This window comes from Dermacentor andersoni, chromosome 7 (assembly GCF_023375885.2).
Source record: "Dermacentor andersoni chromosome 7, qqDerAnde1_hic_scaffold, whole genome shotgun sequence".
NCBI classification, from domain to species: domain Eukaryota; kingdom Metazoa; phylum Arthropoda; class Arachnida; order Ixodida; family Ixodidae; genus Dermacentor; species Dermacentor andersoni.
The window spans coordinates 138,900,418-138,918,670 of record NC_092820.1 but is presented as its reverse complement, the minus strand read 5'-3'; the positions used below and the strand labels follow the sequence as shown (position 1 = coordinate 138,918,670).

The 18,253-nt window shown below is 43.4% G+C and overlaps 1 long non-coding RNA gene across 1 annotated transcript in view; it reads right to left on the bottom strand.

Moving 5' to 3' along the window:
- LOC129385647 (uncharacterized) overlaps positions 1 to 17,155 on the bottom strand; it is a 46,271-nt gene extending 29,116 nt beyond the window's left edge. Inside the window, exon 1 of the long non-coding RNA XR_011895551.1 lies at positions 17,003 to 17,155. This is a non-coding gene — a long non-coding RNA (uncharacterized lncRNA). The remainder of the gene's footprint in view (positions 1 to 17,002) is intronic.
- Positions 17,156 to 18,253: the final 1,098 nt, after the last annotated feature.

The window sequence follows — 18,253 nt, the reverse complement described above, 5'->3', positions numbered from 1 at the left end:
TTATGGCCACCACCGTAAGGCCAGAAAAGGATATTCCAGAATTAAAGATAGAGTCAGCAGAGCTGACGCGAAAGATGGCAGAATAAGACAATAAAATTGCAAGGCTGAAGGATAACGCCGAGAGTGCTGAACAGTACTCGAGGTGGAAAAACAGCGAGGTACATGGCGTTCCGTACAAATGGAGCGAAGACCTGTATAAGGTTGTAGCGGGGCGTAGCGCCAAGCTGGAAATACAGACAGTCGAACGTCACTCACTGAAGGCCATTCACAGGCTAAAAGAGAAGAAAGATAAGATACCCCGAATATTTCTCAGATTTAAGGCATTGGCTGATCGTGACCTGTGGATTTCGAAAAAATACGCACTCCAATCTGATGGCATATACATAAACGAAAACGTGACACGAGTGCAAAACAAGTTGTTTTGGCTGAGCAGACAGAGGGGCAGACAACATGGCTGTAAATTTGTCTGGATGCGTAATGGCAAACTTTTCATGAGGCGCAACGAAGGATGTCCTGCTCTGATCATTACAACAGAAAACAATTTGGAAAAAATAAACTAATGACAGAGTTGACGTCTTTTTGTGAGGGGGATTCTCATATAAATCAGTTCATTAAGGAAGAACAGTTAAAGCAGGAGCTGAGTTTATTACATGTAAACATACGAAGCATAAAGAAAAACTGGGACCAGTTATGTGCTTATGTAAACACTCGGCAGACAAGAGAAGATGTAATCGTCTTGACAGAGGTTAATCTCGATGCAACTCGACAAAGCTTTTACAGCCTTGCTGGGTACTCTCGTTACGCTTGGTGTCGAGAAAACAGAAAAGGAGGAGGGGTGGTCGTGTTTGTGAGCGATACCTGGTTGTCATATGGAATTCAGGTATCCATAGAAAACGCAGGAATGGTGGCTGTCTCTCCTAGAAAGATGGATAGAACTTACATTGTGTGTGCAATATACAGAACACCTAGCGCGAACATTCTTTTACTCCTCGAAGAACTAACCTGACTCCTAAAAACATATATGAATGAGAAACATTATATTTTAGCAGGTGATCTAAATATAGATATAATGCTAAACTCAAAGAGGGTAGTTAGAGACTACTTAGATCTACTGGCTGAATTTGGTTTAGTTGACTTTATTAATAACTGTACAAGAGAGGAATTTTCAGGTTCCGAGATAACTACACCATGCATCGACCACATTATTGTCCACATAGCAAACAAACACTGTTCATCAGGAGTCATTAAATGGAAACTTGCAGACCACTACTTTGTGGCACTAGTAACCATGAAAGAAACTTGTAGTCACGAAGACAATGCGAACATCAGAACTAAAATCAGGAACATTTAAGGCAACAGGAGTATAAACAAAGCAATTCAGAACACACACTGGAATGCTATAATAGCTCTGGATCACATGAGGCTATAAAATAAATTTCCCGAAAAGTTCCAACTCATATACGAGACGTCATACAAAGCTATCAAAATAAAGCAAAGAAAACCGGACAACAATTGGGTAACGCAGGATATCATGGAGTTGTGTTACTTAAAGGACAAAGCTTGGCAGAAATGTAGAAAGGACCCTGAAAATGCCACACTTATGCAGGAATTTCACATATTGCGAAATCTTGTAACAGCCAAAACGCGACAGGCAAGAATAAGATACCTATCCGAGCAGTTTACGCTAAACAGGAATTATGGAACAAAAACATGGAAATTGGCAAATGGTTTAATGGGCCGCGTCAAACAGGCTACAATTGAGGAGGTCATCGACAAAAACTTTCCAAAGGAAGAAACACAATCATTGTGCGAACAGTTTAACGAGACTTTCCTTCACACACTAGATAAGCTGCGCATTGCTCATGGTATGAGTCGTCTCGAATATAAGCCAATACTTTCATGCGCACAGACAGCGTACCTTCCTGAGATAACAGAAGCTGAACTATGGAATATAATAGGTAGAATGAAGATGTTCAAACCACCAGGTTTTGATAAGATCCGTGTTCGAGATCTGTACTACAACTTTAACAAACTAAAATGTGTGATTCTCCAGATACTAAACGCAATATTAGAAACCGGAATGATGCCCAAAGAATTTAAAATTTCGATAGTGAGACCTGTGTACAAAAGTGGAAAGAAAAGTGACTGCACAAACTATAGACCGATTTTTATCAAACCTGCCCTGGCTCATATTTTGGAAAAGCACGTGGCATCCGTTATGCAGTCTTTTTGCTATAAATGTTCATTAAACAGCCCGGCACAATATGGGTTCACAAAGGACCGGGACACAACTAAACTCTTAGAAGAATTCTCGGATTACGTTAACACCGCAATAGAAAGCAATCGCTATATGCCAGCATTGTTTATAGAACTATCAAAGGCATTTGATAATATTGATCACGCCTTACTGTTGCAAAAGCTGGACAACTTCGGTTTCAGGGGCCGATTTCATCGATTCCTTGAGGAATATTTCACAGGCAGATCACAGTGTGTTAGAATTGAAAACAAATACAGTGAATTTAAAGCAATAAAATTCGGTGCTCCGCAAGGAAGTACTCTAGCCCCATTACTAATGAATATCTACGTCTCTGAACTGGGTTTTTTGGGTTTAAGATCAAGAATCTTCCAATATGCAGATGGCACAGCATTAGCACTAGAAATCACTGATCTAGATCTTGGGCGCAAAGTGTTTCAACAGGATGTGTGCAGGGCAATAGACTGGCTGACGCAAAATTCAATATATTTAAATCGGCAAAAAACAAAGCTTATCTGTTTTAGAAGCCCACACAAGCGAATGCTCCTAAGGGAGTCTCTCTTTTTACATAACTCACATTGCGCTCCGTGCACATGTATTGCAATACCATTTGAACATGCAATCTGGTATGTCGGAATAATATTTGAAGAGCATATAACATGGAATGATCATGTGCAGTATATACGTAACAGGCTTAGAGCTGTGTCTGCGATGATGTACAACCTAAGAGGTAAAACTTCGATGTACTTGAGGCGCACCATATACGTGGCGCTGGCTGAATCTGTTATAACCTACGGCATTACATTGTATGGAATTTGTTCTGATCACAAAATGGAAGCCATGAATAGCATAAGTAAAAGAATAGTAAGTAGTGTAACCTACGGAACTATGATGCAGCAGGCTGACAAGGAGGAACAATACAATAGGCTTGGCATACTGGAAATGCGTGAACTATATTATTACACTGTGCTCACGCGTTTCAGGGATCACTCCTTTCAGGGATCAACCATTTCTGTATATACAAGAGTTACTTTATACTAAAATCTTCTGCATAATTAGTTTTATTCACTTGAGCTAAAAATACCCCGGAGCAAGTAACTTCTTTACTATTTCACATGCAAGCTGCAACAGGTTTTTTCGAGCTGTAGAGGATTAACCAATATGAGAGAGCATGCCGAGTTTGTAGGAGCCTGCTTAATGCGACTTATAATGATTCTGATTGGTAACTGTCTTCTAAAGATGTAGTTCTGGCACCACACTGCATTTTCTAATTGAAACCTAGAAATCCGCACGAGGTTACTAACATCTGGATTGGATTCCTGAAAGCTAAGAATGAGCTGTTTTCCTTATAATATACTCTCTAAAGTGTACTTGATATGGTCAGGAATGTTGACTACACCGCATGGGCACGCTTTACAATGAATATGAAATAGCTTTGCACTAATGTAACAGCATTGCAAACAACTGTTAGGTTAAATGTTTATAGCAAAAACTACAACTTGGATAACATTCTTGCGTAAGCAGGCCAAGATAAAATGAAGACTTAGTCGTGGTGCTTGCATCTACCTTTTGTCCGTGTGCGCTTGCGCAAAAATATAGAAGTTTGCATGCCAACACGCCCAGCATGTAGCAGCGTCACAGAAATGGCAAAGTGTGTGCCCTGTCCCTTTATAGCCCTATGCATGAAGTAACTATGCCTTGATACATGCATAGCTCTAGCTAATTTCTTTCTTTACATGAAATGTATGTATAGCTCATAAGTCAGTCTTGTAGTAAAATAGTACTGAAGTGCATTCCCTCACTGTTTGCAGAGGATGATGTGCTTGCCGCCCTCAACTTCGCTGCAGGCCGCTGCAATGAATCACTTGATGCTAGCTTAACAGAGGTAAGTGCTTCAAGACACAGGAGCTATTAACATATAAAATAGCTAGACTGGAGCACAGTCGTGTTAATCTCTTTTTGGACTGCATGAAGGGCCTGTTTTTGCCTATATTAACTTTCTGGGGGCACTGCGGTTCTGCTCTTCCCTCGCTAGATGGGAGCTGCTGACCCTTTTGCTCAAGAGAACCTAAACACCCTGATTTCATCTGACATCTGTTGCTGAAAACTAATGCTTAGCGAAATTTTAATTACCATGTTTTGTGGAGTCCCAGTGTATTAGCTTTTATTTAAGGTCTTGGTTAGTGTATTTATGAATTGTGTGCTTTGCGCACATATGATGTGACTTCCAGTAAGACAAATTTATTTCCATATCTTAATATGCCCCCTTTTAGGAAAATATAAATAATATAACACACACTTTATGAATGAATAAAAAACGAAGGCATTTGCTTTTTTGTGACAATAAAAATTAGGGGCTTGTTATGGAGTCAGCTTAGGTTCGTGTAATAATTTTTTTTTGTTTTTTTTTCACAGACATGGTCCCACTAACTCCATGCCTCCAGAGGGCATCCGATGGCTCCCTGGCGCTACACATCGATGCACAGCGATTGTTTGTGACGTCGTCATTGCTGGCAGGCCAGGCCTGCCTTTTCAGTTCTTTCTGGGTGTTCGACGTTATCTACCCAAAAAAGGCCCACAGGATTTTGACATTTATTGAGAACTGCTTTCTGTATTTCAGCTACACAAAGCCACGGGTGAAAGCATTGGATTTAGTCCATTTTTACAAGAACATTTGCTTGGCGAAACCAATTTCAGATGCATATCCTCAGAAAAGTTTCTGCAAAAATTATTTTGCCTAACGAAAGCACTTGTGGGTTTTTTTGTGGCCGGCAGGTTGCCCAAGCGATGTAGCACAGTGCATGCTTTAAAGGGACACGAAAGAGAAAATTTATTTTAGCTTTATTAAATCATTGTTCTACAAAACCGAAAAAACAACTCTTACCGTGAGAATCGGCATGATAAGCCAGACAACTTGCAAAAACGAAACTGGTGTCGCCACCACCACCTTATAATTCCTACACCAGCTCGCTGTGATATGGAATTTGACGGTCTCTGTTCGAGTGTAGCTAATGTTCTACTGGCCAATATTGATGAATTCTCTTCTAAAAGAGTCAAAAAATAAACTTAGTTGAAGTAGGGCTCCACAGTGATGTGCGGGCGCTACATAAAATAAAATCTTTATTTTCTCTTCTCTTAATCCGCTTATTGCCACATGAATACAAAGTTCCGTAAAATTCTTTTATCAGTCTAAAATGATTTACTGTTTCTGTTTAGTGTCTCTGTAATGGGCCTTTAGCAAGAAAATGTGTGTTAGTGTGCCACTGGTATGTCAGCGGGGGCAAGAACACCAGCAGCATGCTCAATGGTTCTGTACCAACTGATAATTTGAGGGATGTGCTGTGCTACTAGCGTTAGGCCAACGTGGCTTTGTGTTAATCACCACAAGCGTATTATGCAAAACTGAATGGCCCAGAAATGGGTAATTCAGGGGGGAGTTGAATTAGCTATTTCTATTTCATTTTTTTCTTTCTTTATGACGGACTTCTCACATCACACTTTGTCACAACGCATTCACTTTAAAGTAACTGTGAAGAATAAGGTGGTTTGGTATTCAGACATGCCTTCAGTGTGTAAACAGTGCTAGATGAACAATACAAAGAGACACCAGAGATGCTGACTGGCAACATGAAGGGGATTGAGGGCAGACAAGCTTTGCGATTTCAAAAAATTTGCAAACTTCGTTCGGAGCAAGTAGCTGACATTTTGGCATATCGTCCAACGCAATGCACACGTCATTTTCACTCACATTTGTAACGATGAGGCTCCTTGGTATAAATACTCTGTTGTAATAAAAGCAGACCTAACTCTAACAGTAAATGTCGCAAGAGCACCAGTGAAGCGGCTCGGCTACAAAAAGCTAGTTCTGTCGGCGGTCGACAACAAACGACGGCTGCTGGAGTTGCTTGAGGGAGTCCAGGGGTTCGATAGCGCCGTGAATTCAAGTTCTGAAAATTCAGATATGGACATCTGCGAGACTGTTGTTTCTCTTCTGAAGAAAATATGTGCAACCCAGGGAGACGATAACTTCCCGACCATTCAACTCCTCACCGAGCAAGTGCAGCTGATGTCAACAAAAAAGAACGACGCCGCTACTCTGTTGACATCATGGTGTAGTGCTGTATACATTTTACATTATCGCCCCATGCACACAAGTACATGCGCAGTCACGGGAGCATCATCCTGCCCCACCCAAATACCATTCGGTCAAAATGCTCATCATTCGGGATGAATCCGCAGTTAGAGCATCAATACGGTATATTCTTCCGCTACATGGCCAAGAAGATATCCGAGATGAATGAGGAGCAAAGATGCGTGACACTGAAGGTGAATGAAATTCATCTAAAGCCCTCTTTTGACGACAAGGGAGGCAACATCGCTGGCATCCCATTGAACAACGCAGAAGCAGCAAACAGTGCATTTGTAGTCTGGTGCAAAGCCTCATGTGCAAGTTTAAGGAGGTAACACACATTGTACCTGTGCATAAGGCTAATGGGTATTTCAGCGCAAGTTTTTGGGAGACGTGATTCGCAGCTTAGAAAATATTGGGTAGAATGACGTGTGCATTGTGACTGATGACAACGCTGTAAATCGAAGCGCAATGATGTCTTTTAAGTTCTCTTTGACCAAGACTCTCCCAAGCCGCACCGACAATATTACTGGCAAGTGATTTCGTGTTTACGCACCCATCAGATCTCCACGGGTGATCGTTCTTTGTCATTGAAACAATGCACTTACTGAAATGCGTGCGAAACAACTGGTTAAAGGAAAATGACCAGTGTTTCTGGTTCCTTGAGCCAAGCACTTGCGCTTTATAAGAGAATCAAAGACGCATATAAATTAGAGAAGGAGCAGTTACTGCGGTACGGCTATACTTTGTCGAGGAAGGTTCTTTCTACAAAAGACATTGAGAAACAGAAGGGTAAACCTGCTCTGCAGACACTCGGTGAGTCCGGACCGAATTCACTTCGAGTGAATGGAGCCGGCCACGAACTAAAACACCAAGAAGAATCCGCCAGTTTCATAGAAAGAACAGTAAGGTGGTGGAAATTTGTCAATGTGACCGCCCCTTTCAAATGACTCAGACTAAGGGATTCCTTTCAAAAACCCGCCTACCCTTCTCCATTAGACTACAGGATTTTCTTTTTGTGCGATCTCTTGGACTGGTTGGAAGCTTGGAAGGAATGGAGGGCGGGTGCCTGTAAGTTGTCTGATGAGACACATAGCGCTCTGATCCAGACGACTCCAGCATTCATTGAATTCGCCAGATATTGCTTTGAGGACCTCAAGATTTCCTTTGTGCTTCTTGGGAAGTTTCTGACCGACATTCAAGAAGACCGCTTTGGATGCTACCGGCGACTGGCTGACTCATAATACCAATCGTCTGTATGACAAATCTATGTGTGTGTTTCACGTCTGTGAAAAGAAACACACGAGTGAGGTGGCGCGGAATTATGTGTTGTGGTGCATCGCAAAGTTCTCCTCAAAAATTTCTCTGGCGGCGATTGAATGACAAGGGGTCTCACCCGGACAACGAGGCCAGAAAAGGCAAGCTGCAAACTCTAACGAATAAATTAATAGAACGCCGGTGCTTGTAAAACACATCTGTCTGTCTATTTTCTATTTGTGCCGAATTTTATTCAGAGTACTACACGTGTAGCCGAAAAAAAGTCAGCCAAGCGCACAACTATTATGCGGCATTGTGCTGGAGCGTTCCTATGCTTCCGCCGGAGCCCGCCCCGTCCGGCTTACGTCATGGAGGGAGCCTCCCGGCATTGAGCTAAAATAGGTGGCGTTGTCTGGCCTCGCACGTTGGTAGAAAGAAAAGCACTGCAGTTTCTGCAATGCTTCTGAGGGGAGTCAAGGATAATTATAGCTGTCAAGTGGCTGATGTGGCGACGGCCATGGAGCTCCAGAGGGTATTGAGCACATTCGACGCGGTGGGGTGAAAACGAGTTTCTCCCTTCACCTTTCGCCTCTTACTCGCACCTGTCATCTATACGAACGCACCCCCCGACGCTCTGTGTGCGACAGCAGCAGCCACAGCAGCCCACAGCAGCTGCAGCAGCAGGAGCGGGAAAGTCGAAGAAAGAAACAAAGAAAGCTTCGCTTTAATACTAGTTTAAATGCTCTACCTTAAGTGGATGGAGAAACCACGCCGCGGTAGCTCAATATGTAGAGCATCGCCCGCGAAATCCGAAGTTTCTGAGATCGTTCCCCACCTGTGGCAAGTTTTTCATCTATTTTATTTCCATTAATTTATCGTTTCCTTATTTCATTTATTAGGCACAGTTATTTCCCCAATGTTGTCCTTGGTGTCGGAGTTTGTGGCCTTCGTTTCGTATGACTAATAAAAATTAGACCCCTTAGTTAACGCCCTTTGTTCTCGTTAATTACATAACTAGGGTCTCGAAGCCGGTAACATTAATGCCTTCCGGTAGCATGTGTGGGTGTATTGACCGGTTGCTTTCACCCAAAGAGATAACGTTATCGTGACGCCGGCGGCAGAAAGGATGTTCCACATCCGCCACCAAGGTCTGTGAGTGGTGGCGCTGGCTAACACTCTGAGGATTCTAGTAGGAACCATAAATACCCAAGAAACTGGACGGGAAACAGCGCCGCGGTAGCTCAATTTGTAGAGAATCGCACGAGAAATGCGAAGATTGTGCCATCGTTACCCACCTGCGGAATCTTGTTTTTTCAGGCACTTTAATTTTAATAAATTTATCGTTTCTTTATTTCTTTTATTTAGCACAAAAAATTTCCCCTATGTTTTCCTTGGTGTCAGTCTTTGTTGGCTTCCTGCGATATGACCTCGGTAACCCCCTTTCTTCTGCTTTAGGTCGAGCATCACCACAATTTCGCTTCCGCGTTTGAGAGCAGCGATAACATGTAGTCATTCTTCCTACGTTTAATGTAACACGAGCATTTCGCTGGGTAATTATTTATAGGATTGTGCATTCTATTTAAATAGCACGCGTTCGCTTACACGGTTGATATGTTCAGGTCATTTGTTATCACGTCCTTCAATCTCCTGCAAACGGAATATGGCGGAGCGATTTATATAGTGTTTAGGCGTTTAGTTAACTAGGGTTTACTATTATCCCGTCATTTATTTATAACCGAAGTTGCCACAAAGTAGTCACGCAACTGTATAATATTAATGTTGAATGAAAGTTTGTGGCAACATACGTTTACACAAGGCTCACGAAAACAACAAATCATGCCGCCAAGACTGCATTAAAGTGGTTATATTCGCTTTCGTGAAATTGAGCGTGTGTCTGCTATTACAACAAAACCTTTCTGATTTCACGTCCATCGCAAACAGCCCAATACTGTTGTCAGATATTGCAGAAAGTTGTTGCTCCACATTCGACCAGTTCTAGCGTATGCTTGAAAACGTATCTAAGGGAAGATCCGTGAGACAACAAATTGAATCAGGATTTGTCCAGGCAAAGAAGTTCGTAAAACTGATGTTTCCTGCCGCGACTCGGCGTAGAGCATCAGAAGTGAGGGGGTAGCGCTTACATTGAAAGTTTGGAAGCTTGAAGGCACCACCAACAATAACGTCACCATCGTCATTATCAGCAGCCTATTTTTATGCCACTGCAGGACAAAGGCCTCCTCGAGAGCTGTTAGGACGGAGCAAAAGTGGCGTAAGTATCTGCGGCTTGTTCGCCCATTATGTAGAGTAGCGGGTCCATCTGATGCTTCTCCAGCTTTACGCACAACGTTCAAACCACTGTTTTCACTTCGGCCAACGACAAAAAAGTACCACAATGTTTCGTGCGGCGACGAAAAGTTGAACTCGTGCGCCACTTGAAGAATGAAGGACGCCGTGTCTTCGAACGGCGCTGTTATGTCTAATGCATGCCAAATTCCATTAATGCCCCCACATGACGAATAATTCCGATACATCGATCCCCGAAATAAACACGCATCGCTTGTAGACTTCAAAGAGCAGCTGCTTCAAATTCTGACCATTCCACTCGGAGGCACTCTCAAAAAATCATAAAATACGTGGGCAATATTACAGCGAAGCTGTTTATGGCTGGGACTCCCGAATTCTATCGTGACGGAACGTCGACAGAAAACTATCCTCCTCAATGACTCAAACCTCCAAATACAATGGCTCATATCCCCGCAAGGTACTGGCTATGAGAACCCAGGAAAGGTATGCGAAGCGTCCATACATTCTTTGGGATGACGCATGCAATATACATGACAACCTAGGTTTCAATAACGCGCAAGCTTGAAACAAGCATCCGAACCACATAATTAATAACAAGGCAGTTCTGTGCCTACATGCGATAGGATGCACCTAATGCTGCCCGCATACATTTGCCGGTGAAGATTACTGTTGCGTAAGCTAGCTGCCGCGCCGACGACAACTTGACTGCAGCATACGAGGCTGGGAATTACGTAGCTACACTTTCGTCGTTACAAGAATGTTTTACGAACTGACTTGGGTTAGCAAGTGGTTTTTAGCCCCCTTTTTCACGATTGTTGTGTGGCACTATGTAGCAAATAAATTTTCTCAATGGAATATGAGGATGGATTCTAAAAAAACTCTCACTGAATCTAACGCTAAACACTAACTCTAAGCTTGATGCGCATGTATATGAGGCATCGATAACGTTTCAAGCACCACGGGACCGAAAGTAAGCTTGAAATTCCTTCATGTAATCCTGAGGGCAAGACTGCGTGCCATGGTTTGGTATTGCGTGAGTCTGAGTGAGCCACGTATGTGTGACAGACGCAAATCACACACATGACATCCTAGGGAGTGATCGCGTGGGAACTGTCCATCACGCATATAACAATCCCCATCGCGAAACCGCGTTGAAAGGGTGTTTAACTAAGCTGGTTGGTAACCGTCTGTTCGTTGGCTGTTGCCCAGATTGTCACGCTGGAAATCACCCCGCCTTGCACCAGCTATTTTGCCACTTTTACCTTGCCCTACCCGGCCGTTTGGACTCGTCAGCGTCAATTTGTATGCGCCCTTTCCCCTGACACCGGCCAGAAACCGCTATGACATTGTGACAGTCGACCACCTCACGCGAAACGCCGAAACTGCTGCCATACCAGCAGCTACAGCTCACGATGTGGCCACCTTCCTGCTTCGTCAATTCATCCTGCATGACAGGCCACCTCGGGAACTGTTCCGTGGGTGAGGGGCGTGTCTTCCTTTCCGAAGTAGTTGAAGCCATTCTTAAAGAGTACCGCATTGTTCATCGGACAACCCGGGCGTACCATCCTCAAACCAATGACCTTACGGAACGCTTCTACCGTACGTCCGGCGATATGCTTGCCAGGCATGTACCACAAGGATTGGGGCGACACTCTGCCCTTTGTGACCTACGCGTAGAACACTGCTACTCGGAGCACCACTGGGTTTGAACTCTTTTTCTCTTACTGTACGATCTGCATCCGTCGCGCAATATCGGCGCAATTCTACCATACCGGCCGGGTAGATCTCAATGTGCACCTATTTCTGCCGTGGCAAGACATGCTTAAGAATGCCGCGATCTCACTCCGGTCCTCACCTCGAACGACCAAGAGTGCTCTAAGAGCACTCGCGGGGACACCACTTCTGCGCCAACCTTCCTTCCTCAAACGTTCGTGTGACTCTCGGTTCCTTCCGCTGCACCTGGTCTCTCTTCAAAACCTCTACTCAAGTACGATGGTCCCTACCATGTCATCGAATGCGCACCCACCGTCATCAACGTGACCGAACCCGTAGAACCGTCTTCTGATATGAGCCGTGGAGGACAACACATTGTCATCGTCGAGTGCTTCAAGCTGTACTTTGATCCATTCATAGTAAGGAGCTGTTAAGTCGCCGAACGGCTCCCTTTTCTTTCCCGAAGATAATTGCAGTGAGGAAGACGGATGCTACAGTGGGCCATCCTCTCCAGTGGTTTCTAGTAGGTCAAGCAATTCAGAGCTCTTGCTCTCGCAATGGCGTTCGTGCTGGGAGTTCGTGCCCTGCCCTAACGGTCGGTCCAAAACGACGGCGACTAAACGACGCTTTTACATGTGATATATCACGTGATCTGCACGTAGCGTTGGCGAGGGAGTACAACGCTCGGCGCCTTCTCACCATCGTGAAGATAATACAAATCTTGCGGAGGCTGAAGAAGGCTGTGGTTCGAAGGCTGCTCTGGGCAATTCTCATTGTGGATTCTCTGTTGGATGGTCAAGACGTTCGCTCATTGCCGCACAGAGCTTTCAATGTCTCTTTCATAGCTGGTGTGCACCGCTGTGCTCACTTCTACGGGCATTTTTGCCGTACAACGCGGGTGTTGCATTCGTAAGAAGTGCGACTGTGCCGAGTTTACGAAAGAAAACGCGCCGGCGCCTTGTGTCACACGAACATCATTTCCATGTGGATCGGGCATATATTGTGACCTCTCACCTGCCATTTGTGGATGATTGAAATATATGGATAACCATCACTCGTGGTTCCCTCCTATTTATTGGCGGCTAACTGCTTATGTGCCTTCAAATGCGTTGTCTGCTTGTATTACGCTTGATGCAAAGTTTGCCTTTATTATGCATTTTATAGGAAAGTGAGAACCTTCAATGCGGGCAGCAGCTTTGATCCCAATAAAGAGTAGTAAGCCTCGCGCTTTTACAATAAGCTTTAGCACTGGACTGCTGAATTCCTGTGAATATTTCTCTTTATTTCCGTAGAGTATACTAAGCTCCCACGATTAAAACGCGAGGTTTTTTATCAATCGCTAAAGTAGCAACGCGCCTCGCGATACATTCTGGTTCACGACGCAAATAATATGTGTTTCTCGCTTCCTATTTTTTTAATTGCAAATTCATCCACCGACCCTGTTCTCTGTGTCCGCTGCTGCTTCGCCTCGGGCGAGGGGGAGGAGCGTGGAGTTGCCACTGTGCCGTTTGTACCGGGTTTTTTCTGGTGATTGTGAACCCTGTTAGTGGCGTATCCATGTCATTACGGTGTACTAATTGCAGCCTTGAGAGAAATTACCTGTGTTGTGCAGGTGCGCAAAACGAGCGTTCTTCGATGTCACGCGATGCACCTCCATACGTGCTGTGAAAGGCTTTGCCATGTTTCGTTGTATCGCGGACAATTCTTAATCACGTTGGTCCAATAAGGTTGGTGCGGGCCGCGGAGGATGACGCCTTTCTCGTCGGCACAAATGCGACAGCTCTCGTCCGTTCACTTAAATTTGCGACAGCAGTTCCCACCAAAGAAGACTAAAGTACGGCGGGCTTCCGCATTTAAGCGTCCTTCGCTGTTTTTCTGTGAAAGAGGTTCGTGTTAAAATAATAGTATATTGTTTTCTCTTTCTAGTAGCCCAGTAGTCGCTGATCTCGTTATACATCGTGTCTCGTCATTTACGTGCAAATCTGGTATTCACGCCGAAAAAGAAAAACAAATTTCCCTAGTTTTTATAGCTAGTAGTAGTGACATAAATTATTTCGCATCTCAGCCAGACACGCTGTTTTACTTTCTTTTTCTTTTACAGACCGTAGAAAGAGTAGCTGCTTCGGGAACGGAGATTTCAATATGGTGATGAAGGCACCTTCATTACTGCGACGTCAAGGTGCACTGTACACAATGCCCACGTGTTTACTAAAGATATAACTGGTAAGGCGGCCATATATATTTTTGCTTTGAACACCCCAAAACCCGTTTGGTGACAGCTTTCGTAGCTGGTGACAGCAAAGCAAGGATCGCGGCGTAATTGACAACACCCGCATGGGATGAAAAAAGGATTTTAAGGAACTCATGTTAGGAATTCAAATACATATATTTTTGGTTCAACAACCTGCAGTAAATGTTTCTCATGTTTACAGTTACTTTCGTAAAATGTACTATAAATAAAGGCAATCGGTTTTTCTTTTTTTGAGACCGTAGAGATAAGTTCCCAAATAATGTCATTCTTGTCAAAATTTGCACCTTGATTGTGTTGGATATTAGGCGTAACTATGTATTTTTAGCACAATTTCGCTTGGACAGGAAAATGCTTCGAATGCTGTGACAGTCTGGTTCGAGTTCTTAAAATTCATTTTTGTCGAAAGCATGATGAAGATAAACCAGGTGCAGTTGCGTGTCTGACCTAAATGCGTTTGTAACATTGTTAAATTGTTTTCAAGGCCGCATTTGATAGCGAGCTAAGGTTTAAAGTAAATCTTATAGGATTCATGAAAATAAACAAAAATTGAAAAGGTTTATCCTGATAGTATCAAAAATACTGAAATCTTCTGCGCTTTCTGTACAGAGCTGTAAAAACGAACATGTGACGGGGTCTTTCGAAGCATGCTCTCATTATTCTTGACCCTCTTTCCTATATTGCCTACTTCTTGAAGACTTCCAAATCGCAACATTTAAGAGAGACCTGTTGCAGACATGTTGGAAGTACGTCCACTACACTAGCAAATGGTCCGTGCGCCTAGAAATGATACTGTACAGGTTTTACAGATAACACGATCTTACTAGCTTCGGGCTAACTTTACGCTGTTATCTACTGTTAAACTGAAGCATTTAATGGGTCTGCAATGCCACGTGCCTTGCGTCTCTGGAACGCCCCCCCCCCCTCCCCCCGTCACAAAATTGCGGACACTTATCGTGTAAAGTTCACGCACTCATTCAACTCGCTTAACCCTTGTTAATGCATGCTATCAGACTCACTTTCTAATTTATTTTTCTTACTTTTTGCTTGCACTCTTTTACGCACTCATCGAGTTGTTTTTTATTGTTCTGCTACACAGCAGTTTCTCGCTTACATGTTTCTATCTTTTAGGCTATGCACCTATGTATTTGTAGCTAACTTCGTATTGTCATAAGATTGCCACTTTTATGTGCTTACTTGGTTATATGAACACCTTACTGGATGCCCCGTGCAGGGGTCTTGTAAGGTATTTTACAAGTAACTAATAAAATGAAAATGCTAAAGCACTGAAAAAGCAAACGGTCATTAGCGTTCTTAGTCTAAAAAAGATGTTTTCACCTCTAAAGCACTATACTGTGGTTATTAAGGCTTTCTTTTTCAGATACCACTAAATGACCTCATAGGGCAATGCACTCCCTGCGGCCCAGAAGGCTGCTCATCTTCGGCAATGAACAGGAATGTATTTCGATCAGCGAAATCACATAACCAGAAAAGGCACTAGTGATGTGTCTATTGCTTTATTGTAAAAAGGCTATAATATATGCGAAAGAAAACGACCAACTGCATGTCTTTGGGCAATGCATTATAAAGCCAGGAGCAAGAAGCGAAATATCATGGCACAAACAAGATTACAGAACTTTTCACTGCGTTGTGCATTTAAATTAAGCTCATAGAAAGTCTTAGGCTTTCTAAGCAACATGAAAATCTTTTAGATCGGTAAATTTTGTTTTTAAGCATGAACGTTTCGCTGTTTCCCATTTTCCGAGAATAGACAGAATGAATAAAATATTTACCCCTGCAAGAAAGTTTTCTGTCATATTTCTTCTCCACTTAGAATATTCGCCTTTCTTAGAAAAACAGGCCAGTGAAAAATAGTTTGATCAGGATTTTTCGACCAACAATCGGAATAAGAGTGCAATAGCACGATGGTTTTAATGGTGGCTAATACCGTCCAGATGTCCTTGTGCTGCACAGTGCTGGCTATCTTCGAACACGTGGCGACGCACGAACGGTTGAGAGAGCACTCGTTCTTTTGCATTCGCAGATACCGAGGGGCTTGTTTGCGTTTTGCATTACTTGGTTTCATTGAAATGTTCAAGGGCTTGGCAAAACCCTGGCACTTGTTTCAGTATCGCATGCGGGAGCGTCTTGCGCAATCTCTCTGCAGCATATTCAGCCTTTACTTTACTGGCCTTCTCCCCCTGCCATAGCCCGTTGGTTCACCACAGTCTACCGACGAAGGAGAAGTTAAAGAAGAGGTCTGCGAAGAGCATGGCGAGCAAGGCTCGCTTCGGAGACGGAACTCAAGGCGACAAGGACCGGTGCTGCTTTGTTGCCTCCCGCGCAAGTAGTGGAGCTGCGATGGGGTATGACGCCCACCCAATCCCCCTTCCCCCCTACAGGCGCTGTTCCCCAGGCACCGCCCCTAAGCGTGGATAATGATCACGCCACAATAAGCTTGTGAACAGGTCTCTCTATCACTTCTGCTAAGCGTGAAGTGGGGTTGGTGATCACCCTTCGCAAGAGTGATCGGTAAGCGCGGAGAAGTATCACGCTTAGACTAAGCGTGTAACAAACTGCAAACATAAGCGTAGGTAAGCGTGAGTTTGTGTACACTGTCCATAACGCATAAAGACAATTATGAGTCTATATAGACTACCTAGAGGTCGGACTAAACATTTTTTACGACCATATCATGAAAACCGTAAACACCTTAGCTGAAATTTGTTGCAGCTGTAGCTTGTCTTCAGCAATTACGCGCACTAATTTACACGTTCCAAATTTGTTCACTTTAGTTTTACGTCACCGTCTTCCTAAACTGTAATTGGCATAGAATATTCCGGAGATATTTTTCACTCCCGGAAATATATAAATGATGTATTCTGACTACGATGTTATCAAAACAAGCAGCGCACAATACAGGTTGCTCATAGTGTCTACACAAGTTCTAACTCGCAACTGTACTTTACAACGTTTGTGACACCTTGTGTACTTCCTAAGCTGGCTTTGTATATACCACATTTGTATCTTTTGTCCTTTTGTTATACAGCGTTCGTTCTCATGCAGTAAAAATATTTGCCACCGGACATTTATTTACCTTTGCAGCTGACATTCATTGCGTTGAATTTTGTGCTGTTTCCATCACGGGTAAAGTTTGCAAAGCAATACTTCGCACGACGGCTGCAAGGAAAAAACTTGTTTGTCCATAACGAAAGCACAATCTAACGATGTGCAAAAGCCTTACCCTCTCCAAAACTCACAACCATCTGCTGTGACTTTTTTCACGGTATCAAAATAACACCGTTCCGTCTCATAGAATGACAGATACCTAAACGTTGAGGGAGAGGTAGTTGCGTACGTCTTTAAGCCTTGTATCTTCCCGTACAACTGTGAACAAATGAAATAATTGAAGATATGTTATTTCAAAGGAATCAATAAAAGTCGCTGCCAGTTTAGCCATCTACCTCTGTTCGATATTTGCGTCATAGGGTGCATACCTGAAAGTTTTTTAACACAATTCAAAGCTAAATTACTCCGCCCATTTTGTTTTCTTTTATTCATCTGCGCATTTTAGTGAGTGCGTGCGAGCAAAAGAAACGTTATTTAATTGATGCTAAAATTTTATATTAGGCCTAACGCCCACCGTACTATTACACATGGCGTGCATAGTATACAAAGAGACGCATATACTATAATATATTTCAGCCTCTATACTGCAGCGAAGACCGCGACAATAAGAAGACATGACAGTACTTATGAAAAAACATGCAGATCAAGAATAAGAAGCAGCAGTATTTGGCGTGCGCTATTAAAGCAGTCCGCTCTTGTTACTGTTTCTTCTTGCAAGTTCGTTGGTCCCTCGGGTTTTGTGACGTCGCGACAATATGCACACGCATTAAAATGTAGCTAAAGTGCGGGCTCAAGGTGAGTGCCTCTGACAATGGCCAACAGTGCTTACATTGCTTGCGTTAAGATAGCTATTTACTGAATACAATAGGATTGGGAATGTCGTTGAACGATTAGTACATTAATGGAATAAATGTATCCCGCAAAACGATTAATCTTCGAAGATGCACACCTTTCATTTAGTCGTCTTAAACGGTTAAACAAGTTCAATTATTTGCGCTTTCCAGAGTTTGACAAGACTGGTGCGAAAATTTTCAAATCATGCTACAATGGAGGAGTACGAGTAGTGGCTGTGCGGCTGCGCAGAGCGATCGACGACTGTTCGAGCGAGTCCCAAGTGATGCCCAGCCGAGTGCCTCGCATATGTTTCTCCACACGCCACTATGCCGCCCGAAGCCAGAGGCTTGAAATGCCCTCGCAATTCAAGGAATACTATAGCCAC